The 23,712-nt window shown below is 38.5% G+C and overlaps 2 long non-coding RNA genes across 3 annotated transcripts in view; both read left to right on the plus strand.

Annotated features, from left to right (window-relative positions):
* LOC125963005 (uncharacterized) overlaps positions 1 to 23,712 on the plus strand; it is a 406,444-nt gene that overhangs the window by 120,142 nt on the left and 262,590 nt on the right. The gene's annotated exons all lie outside the window — the stretch shown is intronic.
* LOC117199118 (uncharacterized) lies at positions 1,559 to 22,769 on the plus strand. 2 transcript variants are annotated; one of them, XR_007474764.1, is made up of 4 exons: positions 1,559 to 1,826; positions 1,940 to 2,014; positions 10,238 to 10,509; positions 15,435 to 22,769. It is a non-coding gene; the product is annotated as an uncharacterized LOC117199118 (long non-coding RNA). The 2 variants fall into 2 exon arrangements; XR_004480299.2 differs by lacking the exon at positions 10,238 to 10,509 and having other exon boundaries at positions 1,574 to 1,826.

Genomic DNA, 23,712 nt, shown 5'->3' on the forward strand with positions numbered 1-23,712 from the left:
AAGGTTCCAAGGACTTCCTGGGGCCAGACCTTAAAAGTACCACCCACTTCTGTGAATAAAAGCAGATTGGCAGGGACAAAACTAGATTCAGGAAACTAGATCCCTCTTTCTTTGGTGATCAAAAAGGCCATCAGTGGCTCCCTCAGTTGGGGGTGTGGAGGATCCTGTTTTTCATTAGGAAGCATCCTATTTTTCATTCAGTAAACATTACTGAGCACCTGCTGTGTGCCTGATAGAAACTCGGTGATAGGACTACAACAAGGAAACATGAATAGACCAAGTCTTTGTCCCCCTGGAGCCCAGAGTTGAAGACAAGTGTTCTTAACATTTTTTGTGTGCCATGGACCTGTTTGGTGATCTGGTGAAGCCTATGCATCTTTTCTCAGAAAACAGTATCTTTTGAATGCATAAAATAAGATACCTAGAGCCACAAAATATTGACTATATTGAAAAATAGTTACTAAAATATGGAAAAGCAAATATGTTATAGTAATATATATGATCCTTGTGAGATCTAATGGAGAGTCTAATGACAATCATGATTTTGAGATAGAGATGAGATTACATGATATTTCAAGAAATGTACAACATCTATAATATAATATAAAAATCTCTGTGATTTCTATTAGTAACAGAGTCACAGGTACTATCACTATTATACTATGGTCAGTTACATTCTTTACTGAAAAGATGCTAAATTTCAATTAGAGGAGAGTGAAAACAAAGATGTAATTTTTTTCCCATCCAAATTCATGGACCCCTCTAAACCCTGTCCCTGGACTGGATTGGAGGGAGATCTGTGAACCCAAATTAAGAAACCCTGGTAATAGGAAGGGCCTTCCTGTATCTCCTTTCTTCTTAAACCCCTTTCGTTTGGAGGACAGAAGCCTAGGTTTTATGCTGGGTCTTATTGCTGTGTGACCTCAAGCCAAACAGTTTGCCTCTCTGGGCCATAGTTCCCTAAGTCTGAAACAACGGCAAAGGCAAGAATTGGGAGGGGAGACCTTAATTATTTATGCTCCAGGCAATTAATTTATGTTCTCTCATTGAATCCTCCATTGAATGAATGGCATTTTCAGGGAAGATTTTTTTAAATTATCTTCCCATTTCACAGATGGTTAAACTGAGGCTCCAAGCGAGGCTGTCACTCGACCAATGTCTTAATCAGTAAGTAGCAGGGGCTGGTGGGTGACTGGCCAGACCTCTATAACCACCTCATCCTCCAGGGATAAAACTAGGAACTACGTTCACTTTGAGCGAGAGAAACCTGGCTCAGAAATCCCTGCAGGTGGGGGTAAGCTATGGAAAACTGAGGGCAGAGTCGTGTCTCTTAGCGGAGCGGTGGCTCACGCAAGGTGGCTTACGGAGAATAAGACGTCAAGAAGCCGCGCGCCTCCGATTGTCTTGTGACTCGCGCCAGGCCTCACTTTGGGGTTCGCGCCTGCGTGCTCCCAACTAACCGCCCGAAGACCTGTCGAATGGACTGGCAAAAAGCGATGAAGATCCTCCTCCTGGCCAATCCTATTAGAGGGTGGGCTTAGCTTATAAACCAATCAAAGACCCCCAAAGGGGCGGGTTTTCTTCGGCCTGGATCCTGGCTTGGGGGGTAAAAATAAAGTGTGTCCATCTCCAGCCAATCCCAGGGAAGACAGGAGGGCACTCCTCCAATGGGAGTCTGGAGCCGTCGGTAGCGGTGGCGGCCTGCGACCCCGCTAGCGCTCCAGCAAGCGGGAGGGACGCGTCCAGTGCGTTCGCGAGATCCAGCTGCCGGTCCCTGGAATCTACTCGCGCGAGGCAGCGGCTGCACCGACGGCCCGAGGTTCCCGGTGAGACGCTGTAAAGACGTGGGGTGGAGGACGCGGTGGGAAAGATGCCGGGCTGGAGCGCGTGAGGGGTGGGACCTGAGCGAGCTTTTACCTGGGCGGCCTCTCAACCCTAGGTCAGCGGGTTGCGGAGTATCGTGCGGGTAGCAAGGGGAGGGCGAGTGCTCCTGCGGCCCCCAGACGGCAACCAGGTGAGTACCCTGCGGAGCCCACCGCCCATGCCCACCCTCCGCGCTCCCCCAATTCCTGTCTCTTGGGAAACGGTGTACTGTGCAGGTCTGCAGCTCACGTGATCGTCTGCTTGCGTGTCTGTAAGTCTCCGTCTGTCTCTCACTCTCTGCCCACCCCGTTCCCCCTTCCTCTGTCTCTATCTCCATCTTTCTGTTTGTCTCTATCTTTCTGTCTGGCTCCCTCTCTGAGATATAGTAGACCGCCCAGGCCTATAAGGCTGAATCCTGACCCAACCAGTTAAAACTAGCCGTAAGACCTTGAGCCTCACCCAGCTGGGCCTCAGTTTCCCCATCTGTCAAATGGGAGTCTAATAATCTCCACCTGAGACAATACAGTGCATCACTTTGCCCAGTGCCTGGCCCCTTGAAAAGTTTCAATAAATAATGACAGTTATAATTGAAAAGAATATAGTCTCTCTTGGCCTTTGGCTTTATTTTCTCCCTGTCTCTGACCCTACCCCCACCCCAACTTGTTCTTCTTTCTGAATGCTTCTGTCTTTCTCTGTTATTGCTTTTCCTTTTTCTGCCTCTTTCCCATCCCTAAACAGGTTAGAGGTGCATTGTTTATAGCAATGAGCTTGGCCTGAGAGTGCCTATGAGCTTAGTCTGGGGTTCTTGTCTGTTCTGGGGGTAAACAAATGGAGCTGGCCTTAGGCTGCTTCTGGCCTCATTGAGGAGACAACCCTCTTTGTTCCCCACCCTCCTGTGTTAAACAGGTGAGACACCCTCCGCCAGGGTGGGGAGCAGCTTAGATGAAAAAGTGGATCAGGCCCTTATCCTGTATCGTGTTAGTCTCCACAAGAAGATCAGAGACCAGGGGTCTCCTAGTTACATTCCCATACAGCCCTGGAATTGACCAGGCCTCTGGAACTCACCGTCAGTCATCAGCAAAATCCCCTTCATTCTCTCCCTGATTTCTGAATAGTCCCATTGTTTTCTTGCCATGCCTTAGTGGTTCTCATACCTTTTGAACACAACACTCCATTTTTATGATGTATGTTTTGAAACATCTCTTTCACTGTTCTGAATTGAAGTGCAAAGATAATAGAATCTGTCTACACACATAATTCCCCCCCAAACCAATAAAATGTCTAATTCAATATAAGGGAGAAGTAAAGGAAAAATAATTTATAATAAAACAATATGTATTTCAATATGTAAAGGCTGGGATATAATTCCACTAGAAGACATAATGAAATGGTCTTGCACATACGATGCTTGTACCTGGGAGTGTGACAGCTACACTGTGACTCAGAAACCATGGATAGGGTGATGCAATTTTCCTAGATGATGAACAATTCTTCATAAGGTTCTAAACAAAACAAAGTGCAATCTTCCCTCAATTTATATGGTTGTTGAATTACTGTAAAAGTCATTATATATTAAAATCCATGATCTGGCTCCCATAACCTCTCTGACCTCATCTACCACTGTCCCCATTTGCTCCCTCTCTTTCACCCATCCTGACCTCCTCTAGGCTACTTGAACATATTAGGCACACATCCACCTCAGGGGCTTGTACTAGGCCATCCCTTGTACCTAGAATGCTTGCCCCCCACCAATATCCACAAAGCTCATGCCCTCACCTCCTTCAGGCCTCTACTCAGATGTCACTTTCTCAATGAGGCCTACCCCAACCATCCTGTTTAAAATTGCAACTATCCCCTAGCACGTACCCTTATCTGTTTTTTCCATAGTGCTCCTCACTCTCCTACATATCTTTATTATGTTTGTTGTTTATTGTTTGACTCTCCCACTAGATTGTAAACTCCAGAAGGGCAGAGATGGTTGTCTTTTTTGTGCCTTGATGTATCCCTATTACCTAAAACAGTGCTTGGACACAGTAGGCTCTCTCAATAAATGTTTGTTGAATGAATGAATGAACACATTTTTCACCTACATGATTGTCTGGTGGAACATTCTAAAGTCATATGGGATGCAGTACGATTCTTTGCTGTGTGGAGCTGTCTTGTGCATGCAGAATGCTGAGCATCCCTGGTCAATGCCCACTAAATGTCACTATAATCTCCAATTATTTTGACAGTCAAAAATGTCTCCGAAACACCCCTTGACTGTCTATTCAATCCCCCACTGAGAACCACTGCTTGAATAGAAATCTGGCTTTCCCCTGAGCACTCTGCTCCCCCAGCAGCCTCCTCATACCCCTCCTGCCAGGAGGCCAGGACATGGGGGTAGGTGTCCTCACTCTATATGTCCTTCCCAGACATTTTCTCTCCCTCCTCCTTAAACGCTCTGGTTTTTTAGAATTAAAATTTTTTATTTTTAATAATTTCAGACTTTTAAAAAGTTATAAAAATAGTACAAAGAATTCCCATATATCCTTCACTTACATTCCCCAAATGTTAAGAAATTATACAAGTACAGTTCAATTATCAAAATTAGGAAATTAGCATTGGTACAATACTCTTAATGAAAGTACAGAACCTATTTGAATTTCATCAGTTTTTCCACTAATATAATTTTTCTATTCTAGGATCTAATTCAGGATCCCACATTGTGTTTAGTTGTCATATCTCCTTAGGCACTTTTAATCTGGGACAGTTCTTTAGTCTTTCTTTGTCTTTCATGACTTTGATACTTTTGAAGAGTCCTGGCCAGCTATTTTATAGAACTTGGGTTTGTCTGATGTTTCCTTGTGATTACAGTTAAGTTATGTAATTTTGGCAAGAATACCACAGAAGAGATGTGTCTTCAGTGCTTTATATCAGGAGGCACATGATGTCAGTTTATCCCAATACTGGTTTTGTTCACATTGACTATTTGTTTAAGTTAGTGTCTCCAGGTTTCTCCATTGTAGTTACTCTTTTTCCTTTGTAATTAATAAGTAATTTGTAGAGAGATACATTAAGATTATATAAATATCAACCACTTTGTTTTAAATCTCAACTCATCAGACTATACCATCACCTACCTGTGTGTTGTAGTCAGGTACAGACATACACACATACCTGCCCCAGTCACGCCTCATTCCTAGAAGGATTTAGCTACTAGCTTACTGTCACTCTATAACACTACTCCAGTCCTACTTCTTGGTGATTTTAATATCCTCGTAGATGACCCTTCCAGTGGTCTTGTCTCTCAGTTCTGTCTGCTCTTCTACAGTGCTCTTGCCTTTCAGCCCCACCTCAGCCACACACCCTGATAGTCTTACCCTTCTTATCAGTATCTGTGACTGCATCTCCTCCATAATCTCAGTTTCAGGCATCCTGCTCTCCAACCAGTACTTATCCTTCTAGCTCACTCCCTCTAGCACCCCAATTCCAACAATCCTTCAATGCCACTGGAACTGAACGTTTTCATTACCCTCTACTTCCTCCATGTTCCCATGTCCTTCCTTCAATCAGCTTAGATTCCGTGGTCCATCATAATAATCATTCCCTTGCATACATCCTCACTTCCCTTGCCCTCTGTCACTTTAGCATACTTATCAGGCAAAACCCCAGCCCTGCTTAAATCCACCTCTGCCAGCTCCACTGTACTTTCTTAGGCCATTCACTGTCCTATCCTTCTAGATAACTATTTCATACCTTCTCTCTCCTCAAATCTCCAACACCTCCTCTCCCATCCTAGGCTCAGGCTGCATACTTGACTGAAAATTTTAAACCATCAAAAGAAAACCTCCACTGATTCCCACTACCACATCCAACCACCAAGCAGCATCTGTACTCATATACTCTGCCTTCTTTTCTGTTATTATGGAAAAACTGTCCCTGCTGTCATCAAAATCCTGTCCTTCCACTTTGGCACTAGATCCCATCCTCTTACCTACTTGAGTACATTGCTTCAGCAATATCCCCCTCTCTCTCCTACCTCAATTTCCCCCTCTCTACAAATTCATTCCCATTAGCACACAGACATCCTGTTGTTGCTTCCATCTTTTTGTTACAGCTTTATTGAGATATATTTCACACACCATAAAATTCACCCTTTAAAAGGGTACTATTCAGTGGTCTTTAGTATATTCACAGTGTTGTGCAGCCATCACCACAATCAATTTTAGAACATTTTTATTCCCCCCTAAGAGAAGCTCCATACTCATTAGCAGTTACTCCCCATGACTCCCCTCCCCACAACTGTAGGCAGCCACTAATGCACTTTCTGTCTCTATTGATTTGTCTAGTCTAGACATCTTATATAAATTGGATCATACAATATATTGGCCTTTATGAGTGGCTTCTTCCACTTAGCCTACTGGTTTTGAGGTCCATCCATGTTGTTGCATGTGACATTTGCTTTTATTGCCAAATAATATTCCATTGTGTGAATATACTACATTTTGTTTATTCATTAGTCAGTTGATAGATATTCCAGTTGTTTTCACGTTTGGCTATTTTAAATAATGTTGCTCAGGACATTTGTGTACAAGTTTTTGTGTGAATGTATGTTTTCTTTTCTCTTGGGTAGATACCTAGGAGTGGGATTGCTTGGTCATATGGCAACTCTATGTTTAACTTTTTGAGGAACTACCAAACCGTTTGCAAAAGTGGCTGCACCATTTTACATTCACACCAGCAATGTTTGAGGGTTTCAATTTCTCCATATCCTCACCAACACTTCTTATTGTCTGTCTTTTTTATTATAGCCATCCTAATGGGTATGAAGTGGTGTCTCATTGTGGTTTTTATTTGCATTTCCCTAATAATTAACGATGTTGAACATCTTTTCATGTGTTTATTGGCTATTTGTATATCTTTTTTTGAGAAATGTCTATTAAAATCCTTAGCCCTTTTAAAATTAGATTATTTGTCTTTTTATTGTTAGATTGTAAGGATTCTTTATATATTTTAGATACAAGTCTCTTAGCAGATATATGAATTGTACATCTTTCCTTCCATTCTGTGGGTTATTTTTTCACTTTTTTTAAGTTTTTTTTTTTTGATGTGAACCATTTTTAAAGTCTTTATTGAATGTGTTACAATATTGCTTCTGTTTTATTTATTTATTTGGTTTTTTGGCCACAAGGCATGTGGGATCTTAGCTCCCCGACCAGGGATCTAACCTGCACCCCCTGCATTGGAAGACAAAGTTTTAACCACTGGACCACCAGGGAAGTCTCTGTTTTTTCACTTTCCTCGTGGTGTCCTTTGATGCACAAAAGTTTTTAATTTTGATGAAGTTCAATTTATGTGTTTTTTTCTTTTATCATTTGAGCTTTTTGTGTCGTATCCAAGAAACCACTCCATAAACCAAGGTCACAAAGATTTATTCCTTTTTCTTCCAGGAATTGCATGGTTTTAGCTCTTAAATTTAGGCCAGTGATCCATTTTGAGTTAATTTTTGTACATGCTGTGAGGTAGGGAGTCCAAATTTCATTCTTCTACTTGTGGATATCTAGTTGTTCCAGCACCTTTTGTTGAAAAGAGTATTCTTTCCCTCATTGAATTGTCTTGACAACCTTGTGAAAAATCAGTTGACCATAAATCATAAATGTAACAGTTAATTTTTGGACTCTCAATTCTATTCCACTAATCGATATGTTTGTCACTATGCCAGAGCACACTGTCTTGATTAAATTAACTGTGTAGTAAATTTTGAAATCAGGAAATGGGATTCCTCCAACTTTGTAATTCTTTTTCAAGATTTTTTTTGACTGTTCTAAGTCCTTTTCATTTCCATATGAGTTTTAGGATCATCTTGTCAATTTCTGCAGAAAATCAGCCGAAATTTTTATAGGGATTGTGTTGAATCTATATATCAATTTGGGAAGTATTGCCATTTAACGATATTAAGTCATCTGATCCATGATCATGGGAAATCTTTCCATTTAGATCTTCTTTCTTTCAGAAGTGTTTTGTAGTTTTCAGCGTACAAGTCTTGCACTTATTTTGTTAAATTTATTCCTAGGTATTTTATTCTTTTTGCTACTATTATAAATGGAGTTGTTTTCTTACTTTCACTTGCTGATTGTTAAGTACTAGTGTGTAGAAATACAGTTGATTTCCGTTTATTGATTTCTGTCCTGTCACATTTCTGAACTTGTTTATTAGTTCAAATAGTTTTTAGTGGTTTCCTTAGGATTTTCTATGTATAAAATCGTGTCATCTACAAATAGAGATAGTTTTACTTTTATTTTCCAATTTGGATGCCTTGTATTTATTTTTCTTGACCAGTTATCCTGGCTAGACCTACAGTATTGACTAGAAGTAATGAGCGCAGACATCCTTGTCTTGTTCCTGATCTTAGGGGGAAAGTATTGAGTCTTTCTCCATTAAGCATGTTGTTAGCTGTGGGTTTTACATAGATACCCTTTATCAAATTGAGGAAGTTCCCTTCTACTCCTAGTTCTCTGAGTGTTTTTGCTATGAATGGGTGTTGGATTTTGTCAAATGCTTTGTCTGCATCTACTGAGGTGATCATGTGGAGTTTATGTTTGTTCTATTAATATGGTATATTACATTGATGAATTTTCAGGTAGTAAACTAACTTTGCGTTCCTGAAATAAATCCTAGTTGGTCATGTTATATAATACTTTATATATGTTGCTGGACTTGGTTTGCTAGTATTTTGTTGAGGATTTTTACATCTATATTCATAAGGGATATTGGTCTGTAGTTTTCTTGTGATGTCTTTGATTTTGGTATCAGGATAATACAGGTTGTATAAAATGAATTGGGAAGTGTTTCCTCCTATATTTTTTGGAAGAGTTTGTGAAGGATTGATACTTGCTTTGTGTATGTCTTATGTCTTTTCTGTTTCTTTGTTCTTCGATTCCTCTCTTCTTATGTATCAAGTAGATATTTTCTAGTATAACTTTTAAATTTCCTTGTTAACTATATATTTTTGAGTTAAGTTCTTAGTGGTTGCCCTAGGGATTACAACTAACATCTTAACTTGAGAAAATCCACTTTGGGTTAATTCTAACTTAATTTCAATAGTATATAACAACTTTGCTCTAATATATCTCTGTTCCCTCTCCTTTGCTTCATAGTATTATTATCATACAAATTACCTCTTTATACATTATAAGCCTACCAACGCAGTTTTATTATTATTGCTTTATGTAGTTATCTTTTAAAACAGATAGGAGAATAAAAGTATTACAAACAAAAGTACTTTCTCTTATAATACCTGTGTAGTTACCTTCAAGTTACCATTTAGTGTCCTTTAACTTCAGCCTGAAATTAGTATTTCTTGTAGGATAGGTCTGCTAGCAACAAATTCTTTCAGTTTTTGTTTATCTTAACTTTTCTTTTATGTTTGAAGGACAGTTTAGCTGGATAAAGAAGTCTCCATCTCTTTCTTTCAACATTTTGAAGATATCATTACACTGTCTTCTGGCCCCCATGGTTTCTGATGGTAAATCAGCTTATATTTATTGAGTATCCCTTATTGAGTATCCCTTATATTATTGAGTATCCCTTATATTCAATAAGTCATCTTTCTCTTGCTACATTCATTATTGAGTGTATCCCTTATACACTTATTGAGTATCCCTTATATTCAATTATTGAGTATCCCTTATATTGAGTATCCCTTATATTCAATTGAGTATCCCTTATATTGAGTATCCCTTATATTCAATAAGTCATCTTTCTCTTGCTACATTCAAGATTTTCTTGTCTTTGATCAGTTTATTCTACTTGAGCTTCTTAAATGTATAGATTAATATCTTTCATCAAATTTGTGATGTTTTGGCCCCTTTCTCATCCTCTTGTCCTTCCAAGATTCCCATTATGTATATGTTGGTACATTTGATGGTGTCCCACAGGTGTTTGAGACTGTTTGTTTGTTTTTTTCATTCTTTCTTCTTTCTGCTTTTAAGAAATGGATAATCTCTATTTGACCTATCATCAAATTTACCTTTTCTCTCTTCTGCCAGCTCAAATATGATGGTGAGCCCCTCTAAGTGAAATTTTTATTTCAGTTATTATAACTTTCAACTCCAGATTTTCTATTTGATTTTTTAAATGATTTCTATCTCTTTATTGATATTCTCTATTTGGTGAGACATTGTTCTCACACTTTCCTTCAATTCTTTAGATATTGTTTCCTTTAGTTCTTCAAAAATATTTATAATAGCTAGTATAAAGTCTTTGTCTAAGTCCCAAACATTGGCCCCTTCAGGTACATGTTCTTTTGGCTGCTTTTTCCCCTGTATATGTAACATACTTTACTGTTTCTTTGTATGTCTCATAATTTCTTGTTAAAAATTGGACATTTTAGGGCTTCCCTGGTGGCGCAGTGGTTGAGAGTCTGCCTGCCGATGCAGGGGACGCGGGTTCGTGCCCCGGTCCTGGAAGATCCTACATGCCGCGGAGCAGCTAGGCCCATGAGCCATGGCCGCTGAGCCTGCGCGTCCGGAGCCTGTGCTCCGCAACGGGAGAGGCCACAACAGTGAGAGGCCCGTGTACCACAAAAAAAAAAAAAAAAAAAAAATTGGACATTTTAGATATTCTCCTCTAACAACTCTAGTATCAGACTCTTCCACCCTCAAGGTTTGTTGTTCTGGTGTGTGTGTGTGTGTGTGTGTGTGTGTTGTGTGGTTGTTGTTATTGTTCTTGTTGTCATTTATTTGTTTGGCAACTTTTCTTGACTAATTCTGTGGATTCTATATTCCCTGCATTATGTGGCCTCTGAGTTCTCTGCTAACTTTTTTTTTAAAAAAGATCTTGTTTTTATTTTTAAGCCTGGATTCCTAGGGGTCACACCTGGTAAGTATAATTTGGTGGTCAGCCAGTGATTGGTCAGATGTCCTTAAATACCTTGTCTATATGTCTTCTACCCTCTGCCAAGGGGGTCTGTGTGAGAAGGCATGCCTTCAAACTTCAGCCAGATTATAGGCCAGCCTGAGTTCTCACTTTCTGCTTGCACAGGGCCTCACAGTCAGCCATAAGTAATGACTTGGGCCCTCTCCTTTTCCAGCTCTTTCTTGTGCACAGCCCTTTAGAGTCCGAGGAATATGTCAGAACTTTTCAGAGTTCTCTATAGTTGTCTCATTCTCTAGGATTTCCTTTTAAATTCCTGACCAAGGCATCTCCCTGTTTTCTGGAATTTATTTAGCTTTTGGCTACTGAACCACTAAGCTGGAGAGGGAGGGAGGATGGGAATAGCCACAAGTTAAAATGTCACACACAAAAAAGGCACAGAACCTGCTGTCTTGCCAAGATTCAGTCGTTTCTCTTGGATCAATGATTTTCACTTCATTCTATGCCTTTGTTAATTGCCAGAGTTTTGAACTGATTGATTTTAGTTTGTTTGCCCTTATTTTCATTGTCTTAGAGGGATAGCTGGCTCACCAAATTCCTCACTCTGCCATTCCATTGATCTCCTGTTGCTCCCATCTTTAAAAAATGTAAAACTCTCTTCATCCCACATCCCCTTGCAAATATGGCTTTATTTCTCTATTCCTCTAACAACAAAACTCTTCAAAAGAGTTGTCATTCTTCACTTCTTCCTACTCTTCTCCCATTCCCTGTTTGTTCATATAAAATATCTTACACGTATAATAAAAGAATATATACATTATGTACATAAGTTATAGAGATAATGAAAACCCAGGAACTCCAACCCCGCCCAAGAACAGCATTAATGATAGCATCTATCCCTGTGTCATTTTCAGTCCCATTTCCCACCCCTCCTGCCAGAAATTACCACTCTCCTAAGTCTTGTGTTTAACATTCCCTTGCTCTTTTTGATTTTTTTTCATATTTGTGGAGATGCTTAACCAATACATTGTGGTTTTGGCTTGGTTGTGAGCTCTGAAAAAAATAGTATCATACTGTATGTGGTCTTCTGTGACTTACTTTTTTCATTCATCATCGTGTTTCCAAGATTCACCTGTTTTGCATGTAGCTGTAGCTTGTTCATTCTCAATGCCATATGATATTTCATTGGGTGACCTTAAATTATTCACCCATCTACCTGTTGAGGGACATTTGGGTCATTTCTAGCTTTTTGCTCTTATAAAAAGTGCTATTATGAACATTCTTGTACATGTCTCCTTGTACACATGGACACCCATTTTTCTAAGGTATATACCTATGTATGGAATTGCTGGTTAATAAGACATGTAAACATTCAGCTTGACGGGATTATGCCAAAATGTATTTTAAACTCTTGGTACCAATTTACACACCTTTCAGCAATTTGTAAGAGGTCCCACTGATTCATATACACCTTATTAATACTTGATATTGTGCCACTTTTAATTTTTTGTCATTATAGTGAGTCTTTGTGGACTTAATTAGCATTTTTCAAATTACTAATATAATTGAGCATCTTTTCATGTTTATTGGCCACACGTTTCTTCTTCTGTGCAATGACTGTTAATATCTTTTGTCCATTTTAAAAATTGATATTTTTATAATTTTTATTGATTTACAGAAGTTATTTAATTATTTGCATACTCCTCATTTGTCAGTTATATGTGAATATCTTCTCTCAGTTTGTGGCCTTTTTTTTCTTTATAGTGTCTTTGCATGAGCAGAAATTCCTAATTTTAAATGAGTTGAACAATTCAGTTTTTTCTCTGTAGCCAGCACTTTTTGTGTGTTGTCTTCCCTAACCTATGGTCATGAAGATATTCTTTATTTTCTTCTAATAAAAGTTTAAAGGTTTACCTTTAACTTTTAAGTCCTTAATCTAACTGGAATTGATTTTTGTGTAGTGTAAATTATGAGATAGGAACCCAGTTGTGTTATTTTCCCCACAGATAGCCTAATTATCTGAAGTGCCACTTCTATCATACATCAAAGTTTCACATCTGTGTAGGTCTGTTTCTGGGATCTCTGCTACTGGCCAACTTTTTGCCCCTGAATCAGTACCACACTACCTTTAATTACTTTAGCTTCGTAAAGAATCTTGATATTTTGATAGAGCAAAATCTTCCCATCATATTTTTCTTCAGGAGTATCATATATTCTTGGCCCTTTGTTATTTCAAGCACATTTCAGAATAAGCTTGTCGTGTTCTACAGAAATATTGGAATTGGAATAAATCTGTAGATCAGTTTGAAGAGAATTGATATGTTTATGATGTTGAGTCTTCCTAGCTATAAACATGATGTATCCTTTCATTTTAAATAACTTATTGAATGTCTTTTGGTAGAACTTTATAATTTTCTGTATAAGGTCTTGCATATCTTGTGTTAGATTTTTTTCCTTGGTATTTATGGCTTTTACTGCTATTATGAATGAGATCTTGTTATTTAATGTGTTTTATCTCTTTTGCAGGTATATAGAAATGAAGTTAATTTTTTATATTGTTATTATAGCCATTCACCTTGCTTTATAAACTTTCATTACCTTTAAGCAAACTTTTAATTTTAGAATAATTTTAGTTATAGAAAAGTAAATAGAGACAGTATGGAGAGTTCCTGTGTACTCTTCACTGTGATATTTTTGTCAAAACTAAGAAAACAACATTGGTATATTACTATTAACTAAACTTCAGACTGTATATAGATGTATCAGTTTTCCCACTAATGTCCTTTTTCTGTTCTAGGAGCCAATTCCAAATACCACATTGCATTTAAGTTGTCATGTCTCTTTAGTGTCTTATGGTCTATGACATTTTCTTAGTCTCCTTGTTTTTTATAAGCTTAACAGTTTTGAGATGTACTATAGAATGTCCCTCAATTTGGATTTGTCTGAAGTTTTCCTCATAATTAGACTGGGGTTGTTCTTGGAAGGAATACCACAGAGTTGAAGTGCCCTTTTCATCACATCATATCAGGGGTATGTGAAATCCCTATGACATCCCTGGTGATGTTGACCTTCACCACTTAGTTAAGGTAGTGTTTGCCAGGTTTCTCCACTGTAAAGTTGGTATTTTTTTTCCCTTTTCATTCTCTGTTCTTTGAAAGAATCTAGCCCACCCTCAAGAAGGGAAGGAATTAAGCTTCACCTCTGGAAGGGGATGTAATTACATATATTATTTGGAATTCTTCTGTAAAAAAGATTTGTTTCTTCTCCTTTATTTACTTACTTATTTATTCAGTTACTTGTTTATATCAGTATGAACTCATGCCATATTTGTTTAATAATTTGAGATATAAATCCAATACTGTTATTTGTCTTGTGGCTCAAATTGTTCCAGCTTTGGTCACCGGGGGCTCTTTTAGGTTGGCTTCTGTGTCCCGTTGACATGGCCCCATCCTTTTGTTTTTAAGTACTTCCTTACTTGTCAGCACTACAAGATACTCCCTACTCATCTTTTATCTTCCTGCCCCAGTCCCAACCCCAGAATCGACCATTTCTCAAGGAACCCTGCTTCCTTTTAAGTTGTCTACATATTCTTTTGTGTTTTCTATGTTGACAACCATATCAGCTATTAATAATGAGAGTTTTGTTTTTTCCTTTCCAATCTTTATGCTTTTAATTTATTTTTCTTGTCTTACTGAGATGGCCAGGGCCTCCAGTACAGTGATGAATAGAAAAGATGTAGTGGGCATCCTTGTCTTGTTGGATATTTTAGAGGAAACACCACTAACTTTTCTCTAGTAAGAACAATATTTGCTGTAGATTCCTACAGTTTTTATCAGATTAAGCAAGTTCCATCCTGTTCCTCCATGCTAAGAAGTTTTTGTTATTGTTTTTAAATCATGAAAGGGTGTTGAATTTTTTATCAGATACATTTTCTGTTTCTTAGGATGATTATGTTTTTTTCCCTCCAATAATCTGATGATGTGGTAAATGACATTTATAGATTTTCCTTATGTTAGACTACCTTTGCATTTCTGGTATAAACATAACTTGGTCGTGATCTTTTCCTTTTTCTACAATACCAGATTCAGTTTGCTAATATTTTGTTTAGGATTTCTGTATCTGTGTCCATAAATTGGTCTTTAATTTTCCTTTCTCATGCTATCCTTATTTGCTTTTGGCATCAAGTTCTGCTGGTATCATAGAATGAGTCAATGTTTCCTCATTTACAATATTCTGGAAGATGCTATATGACTTTGGAATGATCTGTTTGGTAGAATTCTCCTGTAAAACCACCTTGGTCTTTTCTTTTTAATATTAAGTGAATATTAAACTTCTAAATAAAATATTTTCAAAATTTTGAATGAGAAACTTGAAATCTGCTTCCATAACATGTTTATTTTATATCAGGTTTTATGCTTAAAATGGCTACAGAAAAATCCTGATCAAGACTTTTTAATGATGTATTCTTCAAATTCTTAATGGTCACCATCAATACAAATCTTTCTTTGTACAATTAGGTGATAAAGTATTTCAAACCAACTTTTAAATTGTTCAAAAATGTTTAAAAAGTGAAGTTATATCTAACAGCTTTTCTTTTTATTTCACTGACAAATATATTGTTAAAAATATCTTGTGATAATATGATTAGATTTCAAATCCAATTGAACTCTTTCATATTAACTATTTCAAAATAATGATAAAGCTCTTATTTGCAGAACATGCATCATTGTTAGAACCATCACCCTGCAGCTAGCTTGGACACCATTAAAAGGGCTCATCATCTGCAAATGGATAGAAGTATCTGATATTTGCGAAGACAGAGTTTCAGGGCTTCTACCTGGAGCTACACTCTCCAAAAGCCCCTGCTTGGCCTCCCTGCACCCAACCCTACCCCATCCAGTCACAACTTGGGTCGTGTGGTGTTTCTTGGCAACTGGAACACAGACTCCTCCAGCAGCTCCGCAGGCCCCTTGTCCTCAGTGAGCAGAAGACTACAGAAGCTGGCTACTGAAGAGGCTGTCCAAGTCTTAGAGCTCCTCTTCGGCCCTGCTTAGCACATTTACTACAGAGCAGTAACTGAGTGCTGGATGTTACTCATTCGTGTTCACCACCTGCAGGGACTGCAGAGGGATTTGTCAGACCCCATTTCACTAAGGGCCACCCTCTAAGGATCTCCACAGGAGGCTGCCCATAGAGAGAAGTGGCCTGCCTAGGGTCTCCACTGCCTTAAGGCCTACGTGGACACTTCCAGGCCTAAGGGGATTAATATTTCTTCACCTACCTGTCATCCACATATCAATTGGAAAATTCTCCCTCCTGATGTTTTTTGTTCCTTTGTTTGTTTTTTAGTAGGAAGAGTTTTAACTACTGCTTCAATTCCTTTAGTAGTTAGAGGACTAGTCAGCATTTCTTTTTCTTCTTGAATCAGTTTTGGTAAGTTATAGTTTTCTAGGAATTGGTGCATTTTGTCCGCCTTCTCAAGTTTATTGGCATAGTTTCCTTATTTTTTTATTCTCTGCTGTATACAATCTGTAGTTATGTCTCCTTTTTCATTGCTGATATTGGTTATTTGTGCCTTCTCACTTTTTTTCTTGATCAATCTCACCAGAGGTTTGTCTATTTTACTAGTCTTTTCAAAGAACCAACTTTTGGCTTTGTTGCTCCTCTCTATTTTGTCTTTGTTTTCTATTTCTTTAATTTCTGCTCTTATCTTTTTTGATCTCCTTCCTTCCACATTTTTTGGATTTATTTTGTTGTTATTTTTCTAATTTCTTAAATTGGACACCAGCCTTATTAATTTTCAGTCTTTCTTGTTTTCTACTTTGCACATTTAAGGACGTAACTTTCCCTCTAACTACTGCTTTTCTACAAGTTCAGCCATGTCATATTTCATTACTGTTCAGTTCCAAGTATTTCAGCATTTCCATCATGGTTACTTCTTTGACCTGCAAGTTATATAGAAGTGTGTTTCTAAATGTTTAGAGATTTTAAAGTTTATCTTTATGTTATTGAACTCTATCTTTAATTGCATTATGGTCAGAGTATGTGATCTGTGTGATAAAAATTCTGAAATTTATTGAGACTTGTTTTATGGCTTAATAGGTGATCAATATTTTTTAATGTTTCCTATGTGATTTATAAGAATGTATGTTCTCTAACTGTTGAATACAGAGTTCCACATAAGTCTGTTATCAAATTTGTTAATCGTATTGTTCACATTTTCTATATCTAAACTGATTTTTTGGTTGTAATATACCAATAATTATAAGGTACGTTAATATGCAGTTATGATGGTGGATTTGTCTATTTCTCCTTGTAGTTCTTTTTTTTTCTTTTACTTATTTTGAGGGTATTTTATTAGGAATATTCAAAATGAGAATTGTTATATATTCCTGGTAAACATGTAATGACCCTCTCTATTTCTGATAATGCATTTTTTCCTTGAAGTCTATTTTATCTTACATGAATATAGCAACACAAACTTTTCTTCTTCTTAGGATTTGTGTGGTATATAATTTTCCATCCTTTTACTTTTCAACGTTTTCATGCCTTTATGCTTTAATCATATCTCTTGGAAATGGCATATAGTTGGACCTTTTAAAACATCTAATATAATAGTCTCTGTCTTTTAATGGTCAAGTTTAGTCTGTTTACACTTATTGTGATATATTTGGACTTGTTTCTACCATCATACTTTTTTTTTTTTTTTTTTTTTTTGCGATACACGGGCCTCTCACTGTTGTGGCCTCTCCCATTAAGGAGCACAGGCTCCGGACGCGCAGGCTCAGCAGCCATGGCTTACGGGCCCAGCCGCTCTGCGGCATGTGGGATCTTCCTGGACCGGGGCACGAACCCATGTCCCTTGCATCGGCAAGCAGACTCTCAACCACTGCACCACCAGGGAAGCCCCCATCATACTTTTTTATTTCTATTTCCTACCACCACCTTTTCGATGCTTCATTTTTCTCTTTTTTTTTTTGCCTGCTTTTTAGTTTTGAAATTTGTTTGTTTGCTTTCTTAATCATTTTTTTTCCTCCCTACTGTTTGGAATTTACCTATTCTTTTTCCTTTCTTTCTGTGGTTATCCTTGAAATTTTACCATGCATGTTTAACTTACAAGGTTTAAAGTTAAACAGTATTTTAACCTCCCTCTTAAAGAGTGCAGGAACCTTAGAACCTTCAACTCTAGTCATTCCTATCTTGACCACATGTTATTTTTTTGAGTGTGTTAGTTTGTTCCTTCTTCCCCTGACCTCACTAATATATCATCATTAGTATTAATTTATATAGATGGTATGTGTTTGGATTTACATGCATACATTCTTGCATCTCAGAACATTGTTCTGGGATCATTTTCCTTCATTATGATTACGATGTTTAGATACTCTTTTAGTACATATCTGTTGGTGTTAAATTCTCCTAGTCTCTGTTATATGTAAATGTATTTATTCTCATTCTTAAAAGGTAGATTGTTATAGGTAATATTAGAAGTCCACTATCAGTCTAATTTCTGTTTTTTGTAGGTGTTTTTGTTTTCTTATATTCTGACTACTTTTCTCTCTCTCTTTTTCTTGGAGGGGAGGGGTATATTCAGGGGGTTCTGCAGTTTCATTCTATCAATGTTTAGGTATGTATTTCTTTTTTATTATTCTACTTTGGAAATGTGCTTTATGCCTCTGGATTCATGTTTTTCATAATTTCTGGAAAATTCTCAGCCATTATCTCTTCAAATATTGCCTTTCTTCCATTCTTTCTATATTTTCTTTCTCAGAATTCAGTTGGTCATATTTTGGACCGCCTCATTCTATCTTCCATATCTCGTAACATTTCATTGATATTTTCTATCTTCTTGTCTTCCTGCACTTCATTCTAGGCAATTTCTTCAGATATATCTTTCAGCTTATTGATTCTCTCTTCATCTCTGTCTGATCTGCTGTTTAATCCGTCCACCGAGTTTTTTATTTCAAGAATTGTATTTTTCATTTGTACAAACTTCATATATTTCACTTTCTAATCTTCCTAGTCATCCCTAATAGTCTCTTGTTGCTTGCTCATCTTTGTGGTTGCATTTATTATTTCTTTAAACATGTTATACAATTTTTGTTCAGCCAGTAATCACTGTTTGTCTAAGTATGGCATTGTAAATATTGTTCACATCCAAACAACATAGTACAGTCTGATTACATATCCTCTGTTGTATACCTTTTTGTTTTCCTAGTAGTTGTCTGTTTTTTTTTCCTGTGCCTGGTGTTCTAATACCATTACTAGTTCTTCTCTGAAATTCTTTTTTTAAAAAACTTTTTAATTTTTTGGCTGCGCCACATGGCATGTGGGATCTTAGTTCCCCAACCAGGGATCGAACATGTGCCTCCTGCATTGGAAGTGTGGAGTCTTAACCACAGGGAACTCGCTGAAATTCTTTTTAAAATCCATATCAGATCATGTCCCTCCTTTGCTCAAAATTCTCCCATGGCTCCTGGCTCCCTCAGAATAAAAGCCAAAGCCCTCACTGTGGCCCAAAGTTCTTTACACAGTCTTGTCCCCATCATCTCTCTGACCTTGCCTCCTATCACTTTCCCCATCACTCACTGTTCTCCAGCCACACTGGCCTCCTTGCTGTTCCTTAAACATGTCATGTATCCCCCCTCTTCAGAGCCTTTGTACTTGCTAGTCTCACTGTCTAGAACATTCTTCTTCCCAGATAATCTGATGACTTGCCCACCCACTTCCAGTAGGCTCAAATGTCACCTTCCTAGAGAAGCATTCCCTGACAAACATATCTAAAATAGCCCCATTCACCAGCACTTTCTATCCCCTTATCCTACTTTATGTGTTGTGTTTTCCTACAAAGCACTGATCACCACCTGATATACTTTATTTATTTATTGTGATTAATGTTTGTCTCTCCACAATAGACTGTAAGCTCCACAAAGCAAGGACTCTTGTTTTGTTCATTGTTGTATCTCTAGTGCCAAGAACAGTGCATAGTAATATTTAGTAGACAATAAATATTTGTGGAATAAACTGAATGAATTGATGAATGAATTAATGTGGAGGATAGAGGGAGAAATGCATTGAGAACTAGGCTAGGCATGAACGCCTTTCATGGCATGCAAAGGAGCTTGGGTGTCATTGTTCAGAAGGGTGAGGGCTGTAAAGAAGCAGTGAGGGTAGCTCCTGGGTTCTTTTGAGAAGCAAGTTCAGAGTTGGTAGGGTGGTAACAAAGCCCCATGTATGACTCGCTCTGTATCCTGGGCTCCTAAAGGTGGACCTGCCTCTTTTTCAAACAGCCCTCAAACTGCTGTGTTGTCATGCCTGCCTGTTACTTAGTGAAAACCAAAGCCCCAGCTCTCATTAGGCCTTCTGGTCCCAGCTAGGATCCTCTTTTCTCCTGCCTGTGAGAAACTGTTTCTTGGTCCCCAGGCCAAGCAGATCACCCCCATTAGACTTTTTCTGTGGTACTTGGGTTGTGGGGGAATTGTACAGGAGCTGGTATAAAGCCTGGTACATAGTAAGTGCTGTCATAATGGTGGACACTTCACGGAAGTAAGTTTCAGCTCAGAAAAACTTTTTTCCATTGTAAAGGCTACAACAGATTGTGAGGTTTTAGTCCTGACTTTCTCCCTAACCCCTTTGGGAGCCAGCATGGCTCCAGTGTTTCTGTTTGTCCATGACTGTTTGGATACTAATTCTGTTTAATGTGTGGCCTACTCCCCTGGTTTTTGTGTAACCCACTAATTTCATCAGAATGCCATCAATACACACAGGTCCCTGTGGCACACCCCTAGAGACCCCCCCCTCCCGGGCCAACATCAGTTCATTAATCATTATCACACTGGGTTTAAGCAGCCAGCTAGTTATAAGTTCACTTGAGCAAAGTTGACTGAACACCTACTATGTATCAGGCCTCCGGTTCCGCACCGAGGACACAGAGATGAACAAAGTGTGTTCTCAGACACAGAACCATCATTTCAGGGCAGTGTGGTCAATGCAGTAATAGTGATGGGTACGAGAGACTGTGAGAGCCCCTATGGAACACATGACCCAGCTCAGGGGACCGAGGAAGGTTTCTTGGAAGAGATGGTATATGAACTGACTCTAAAAAGATGAGTAGGAATCTTCTAGGTGACTAACAAGGGAGAGGAGGGCAGTCCAGGCAAAGGGTACAGCATGGGCAAAGGCCCAAAGATGGGAAGCAGCATGGTGTACACCAACCTAACTGCATTCACTGTTCACCTTTCTTTCTACGAGATCATTCTAGGAGACTCTGGCACATACCAAAATTCTGACATGAGGAGTTTGTGACCTCCCTTGACATGCTAATCTGTTAACTCTTCAGAAAGGTAATGAAAAGTTGGTTGGACACAACTGTCCACAAACTTGTTCATACCAGCTTCCAGTGTTCCTGGCTTCCTTATCTAGATGATGGTGTCTATGTTACCTGCTTCCTTTGTACCTCCCCTGGGGTTGGGGTCATTCCCACTGTCCTGGAGGTTATGGAGTCTCCCTCAGCTCCTTGTGTGGAGATCTCATTGTGGAGAGGAGTTTTTCTGACTCCTGATACCAGCTGTGGCATAAAGACTATTCATCTTTCAGGAAATGGGCAGGGCCTGTCTGTCTTGTCCTCAGACATTAGGGTTCACCTCCTCTGGGATTCATTCATACCTGTAATAATCTAGGACAAGTTGGTTGTGGAGTCTGGTAAGCCCAGTTTCAAGGTATGGAGCCCTCATGTCTTGGTTGTGTGACCTTAGCCATGTCACCTGTCCTCTCTAAGTGTCAGTTTCCTCATCAGTAAAATGAGTTGAATACCTACCTTGGATAGTTGTTGTGGGTGTTAGAGCATATGTGAGTTACCTGGCACCTGGCTACCATTTATTGAACACCTACTACTATCAATATTAAAGGGACAGTGGCCTGCCTAGTGGTTAAGAACATGAGCTGAAGATCCAGACCAACCTGATTTTGGATTATAGCTCAACTACTTACTAGCATTGGGACCTTGGTCAAGTTTCCTAACCTTTTTTAGCCTTAGAACATTTGTAAAATGAAGTTACTGTACCTACCTCAGAGTTATCATGTGTGTTCTTGTAGCAGGGTATATATGCGAGGTGGGAGCCTTCACAGGCCCCAGACTCCTCCCCCACCTGCCCCCTCAAGAGACTGCCCCCCCATCCCCAGGGGACCTACCTTTAGCTTCCCCCTCTCTCTAAGGCTAACAAAGAGGACTGAGCTGGCCCCTCAGTGTCATAGGGCTACCTCGTTATGGAAGCTTTCTAATGTTAATTGGCTCTTGCATTTCTGGAGTAAACCCAACATTTTCATCTTACGCTAAATCTTTTTTTATTCATTTGGTTTACTAATAAATTGTTTAGGATTTTTGCACCTTTTGTCATCTACCATGTTTGTCTGGTCAAGGTTATTAGTGGGCTCATCCAGTAAATAAATTAGTCGGTCCAGTTCATCTAAGTTTTCAAATTAATCGTATCTTCTTCTTTTGTCATTTCTGCTGTATCTTTTATATTGTTCATATTATTTATTTGTGCCTTTTCTCTTTTTTTCTTGATTAGTCCCTCCAGAGATCTTTTTAGCGGTTAGTCTAGAAAATTTACCATACATATTCAACCTAAAGTCTAAAGTTAAACATTATCGTAATCCCCCGCCCAAACAATACAAGGATTTTATAATTTTCTTTTCTAAGGAGGATATTAACATATACACTAGATGGACATTAACAATATTATTATTTTGTGCAGTGTTTAAATGCTTGTTTACTATTTTATTTGTTCACCTTCCTTCTTAAACCTCAGACCTCCTTTTTGGGGATAATTTTCTTTCTTGAAATATATACTTTAGAAGATCCTTTAGGGCAGATCTCTTTACAGGAAACTGTCTGAATCTATTTATCTGTAAATGCCTTTATTTCACTTTATTCTTCTTTGAAAGATAGGTTTGCTATGTACTCAGTTCTGAATTACCTTTTTTTTTTCTCTTAACACTTATAAAATATTATGGCGCTGTCTTCTGGTTTCCACTATTACTGTTGAAAAGTCTGCTGTCAGTCTAATTGTCTTTTTTCTTTCAGGTGTTCTTTTTCTCTGGCTGCTTTGAAGATCCTTCTTTGATTGTTGCTTGATTCTAAGGGCTTTTTATCATTGTTGTTCTCTGAATGTCCCTTTGTATAGCTTCCTGATCTTGCTTCATGAATACAATATTTTTTCTTGTCACTCTGAGGACATTAAATAATAGTGTCTTTCAAAAAAGTGTTCTTTTCCTTGCCTAGTTTTTGTTTCCAAATATGTGTATTTGGGTGTCAGTGGCAGTGAGAAACACTCACTGGCTACCAGATTTGGCCAAAGGCATCACAGAGACATAACCTATTCTGAAGCCCTAGAGAGAGTTTGTATGATATTGAGGGGGGCTCCATTAGTGTGCAAGCGTGGGTCAGTGCCACAGTTGTCACTTGATAGCATGGTAGTGCAGTATACTCTAGAGCCAGACTGCCTGGGTTCAAATCCTAGATCTGCCGTTTCATACTGGGCAAGTCATTTCACCTCTATATTCTTTAGTTTCATCTTCTGTAAAAATGGGGATAATAATAGTACTTACTTCACAGAGTTATTGAGGGTATTTAATGAGTAAATATATCTAACGTGTTTAGAATAGTGTCTGGCAGATAGTAAGCACTATATATGCATTTGCTATTATTACCATTATTACTTTTGTGCTGAGGGAATTGAAGGGAGAAGAAGAACTTCTATGGTGCAATGAGGAAAGCACAGAGTATATCTTGCCCTGTGTGTTCTCCTAATATCTTAGAAATAAAAGCCATTAACGAAAAACACAAAGTCGGGAATTTAGAGGCGTTATTTGGGTACTTTAGGCTGTGGGATATCAAGTTCATTAGGTAGTCAGAATGGGTTAGGGTTCTTCAGTGGGAAAACGGGAAGCAGGGTTTAAGGGTAGACCCCTCTTGAGAGGTGACCCACATTG

This window comes from Orcinus orca, chromosome X (assembly GCF_937001465.1).
Source record: "Orcinus orca chromosome X, mOrcOrc1.1, whole genome shotgun sequence".
In the NCBI taxonomy this organism is placed as follows: domain Eukaryota; kingdom Metazoa; phylum Chordata; class Mammalia; order Artiodactyla; family Delphinidae; genus Orcinus; species Orcinus orca.